Below are 3,438 nucleotides of genomic sequence, written 5' to 3'. Positions count from 1 at the left end.
TGGCTCCTGTGGCAACGGCTTGTCCTGGTTTCAGAAGGCGCTCTAAGCAGCCACTGCTTCAGGGACCATGTTCCAGAGGCCATAGCGCCCCTCGTCCCCGACCACCTCCTGCCCGGCTCTCCCTTCATCGGAGAGAAAGCTGGACCCGATATTAACAGTGTCGTCTTCTTTAAAACACATTTTTATTGATGTTAGAGACCAAGGGAAAGGGAGAAACATCAGCCGGCCGCCTCCTGCACCTCCCACCCTGAGGATCGAGCCCGCAACCCCGGCCTGCGCCCTGGTGGGAATCGAACCGCAACCCTTGGTGCCCGGGAGGCCGCCCAACCCTGAGCCACACCTGCCGGGCTTAAGGATACCTCTTAAGCCACGCTGCATTTTGGTTGGGAGTTGCTATTGTTTGAATCTTTGTTTTAAAGGCTATTCTCCTATATTTAATTGATGTGATTTTAACTCTGAGGCTGACTGCTTCATTTTCATGTCATATTTTTTTTCCTTTTTTAAAATATATATTCATTGATTTCAGCGAGGAAGGGAGAGGGAGAGAGAGAGAGAAACATAAATGATGAGAGAGAATCATGGATCGGCGGCCTCCTGCACGCCCCACACTGGGGATGGAGCCTGGAACGCGGGCCTGTGCCCTGTCCGGGAATCAAACCGTGACCTCCTGGTTCATAGGTCGATGCTCACCCACTGAGCCACGCCGGCCGGGTCCAATCACTGTCCTTAAATATTTCTAGGATCGCCTTTACAATTCTTTGTTCTCCTGCTGCTTCGGGGTAACCTCGAGTATGGTTTAAACGGGATGCCAGCGAGGGTGTCTGGCAGCGAGTGGCGCATTCTCCAGACGCCCACGGCGTGTACATTCCTAGCGAGGCCGGCCTCCGTGGCCGAGGCTGCTGCTGCTTCGTATCACCACAGAACAGACAGCACCCCCCCAAACCCACCATCTAGCACACAGTGATGTTCCCCACACTCTAGGAACGTTTAGTTCAAATAAACAACAAACAGACACCCAGTGCATTTGCCAAGTTCAGAGTTTAAAGGCGGAAGGGCCCGTTTCCATATTTTCCCCCAGAGAGTGCGAGGGCGCTGCCCCCCACGTCAAATTCCGGCCAAGAACAGACACCCCCGCCTCACAGGCACCCCGTTCTCTCAAAGGAACCGATGCCCAGATCAGAAGAAATTCTTTCTGGGTTAGAATTATTCACAGAGAAGCCACTTTTCAAAGCTATAGCTCTGCCCATCTCTTCGCAGTTCTTAATCCGCTCCTGACCCTGATACACGGCGTAAGGGGGATCGTGCAGACGGAGGGTTTACTCAGTCTGGTGAGTGAGTGAGTGAGCGGAGCCACGTCAGGTCTGTGTCCCAGTGTCCCACTGCCTCCTCTCTCTGCCAGGCCCTGGAGGGCACTGACCTCTGGGCCATCGTGAGGGAGGTCGCGTCAGGCCATCCTCAGCCTGGTCACGTGAGGCTCTGGAAATGCTGCCTTTGCCCCAAGGAGCAAACCCTATGTTCATGTGTATCCTATGTTCACGTGTAACCCTGTGTTCACGTGTAACCCTATGTCCACATGCAGCCCTATGTTCGCGAGTAACCCTATGTTCATGTGTATCCCTGTTTGTGTGTAATCCTATGTTTGTGTGTAACCCCTATGTTCACGTGCAACCCTATTTCCAGGGACGATGGAGCGGCCGAGCTGGGGGCAGGTCCCTGGAGGCAGGAGACCTCGGGCTCCCCATCCTCTAGTCAGACTGAGGTACAGCCCAAGTCTCTTCATCTGAAAATCTAAGTCACTCGTGTCACTCCAAGGAGACAAGCCTACGCGTCTATGACAGGAAGTGATCGGGGTCACCCGTGATCCACAGAACCAGGCCGCGCCCTGGCCCAGCTCCCGTCCCACGTCCACACCTGGATCAGCCTCACTCATCAAATCCCCATGAGCCGGGGAGTCCTGGCGCCCTCCTCCCCCGTGGACGCGGCTGCTGGCGGCTTGGGTGTCCACGTAGAACCGATGAGGCTTCGCTCTGACCTTCCTGCCCAGACACGGAGCCGGGAACTGGCTCAGGCCGGATGGCTCATCGGGGCTTTTCCCTTCGTTTTTGTTTTTTAACTTTTTAAAAAATATATTTTTATTGATTTCAGAGAGGAAGGGAGAGGGAGAGGGAGATAGAGACGTCAACGATGAGAGAGAATCATGGATCGGCTGCCTCCTGCGCGCCCCACACTGGGAATGGAGCCCGAAACCAGGGCATGTGCCCAGGCCGGGAATCGAACCGTGACCTCCCGATTCATAGGTCGACGCTGAACCACTGAGCCACACCGGCTGGGCCGGAATGACCTTGAAGCAACAGCTTTAAAGGCTCCTAGTGGCCACATGAGTGGTCTCCCGGGAGCTGTGCCCGTGCCCGTGCCCGTGGGCACCGCCAGGCGGGCCTGGGCAGCAATGCGGCTGCGAACTCCCCCAGGGCCACGTGACGGCCACAGCCGGGCAGTGCTGGCGCGGACATTCCGGGAACAACAGGGTCCCTGTGTGAGCTTCCTCGGATCTCCGGCGTCGTTATGCAGACGGCGGCGAAGGCGTTTGGAAACCACAGCGATTCTTTCCGAATCCACAGGAATCCGTGGCATGAGCGCCCAGCTGTGGCTTTACAAGAATGAACGCCGCTCGGTTTCCGAACCACTGAGCGCTGGTGTCCCTTCCGGGAATGAGGAGCATTAAGCATGTTCACCAGAGAAGCAGACAGAAGGGACAGCAATAAGACGCAGAAAGGAGGTGGTGAGGGTTGGGGCCGGGGCAGGAGAGATGAAACACAAAGAGCAGAAAATAAAAGGAAAATGCCACGACCCCGACACGGGAGCTCCCTGAGCAGTGACACAGCGACCACGGCACTTCCTGACGGTGGGGCACCTAATGCCGCGTTATCTTAGCGCTTGATGGCAGGAGAGAGCGAGACGGAGCTGCGACTCAATCTGGAGGATGAAGGGGCAGGTGCCCTGGCACAATCAGTGGGGGGCAGAATTCTAGGGCTTCCCCAGCACCCCCCTCCTGTCCGCCCCTCCCCCGGAGTATGGGGGGCCCTGCGCCCCGAGGTGACATCCCCTGGGATGAGGCGACACTAGCAGATTCTGGAGAAGAGACGATGCTTGTACCAAGGAGACAGTATGTGCCAGGCCCCTGCTCTGTGGCTTTTTAAACTTTATTTTTTAATCTTTATTGTTGAAAGTATTACCGATGTCCCCTTTCCCCCCATTAGCCCCTCCAGCCCACCTCCACCCGCCCAGGCCCTCATCACCCCATTGTCTGCGTGGAGGGGCCATGCATTTGTGCACACAAGGTCTTTGTTTGATCACCTCCCCCCCTCCCTCCCTCCCCGCCTCCCCCTGAGGCTCCGCTCAGCCTGTGGCTTTCAGCTGTGGCCACGCCCAGGACAGAGC

The sequence above is a fragment of the Myotis davidii genome, unplaced genomic scaffold (assembly GCF_000327345.1).
Source record: "Myotis davidii unplaced genomic scaffold, ASM32734v1 scaffold698, whole genome shotgun sequence".
Taxonomy (NCBI): domain Eukaryota; kingdom Metazoa; phylum Chordata; class Mammalia; order Chiroptera; family Vespertilionidae; genus Myotis; species Myotis davidii.
This window is presented reverse-complemented; position numbering follows the sequence as displayed.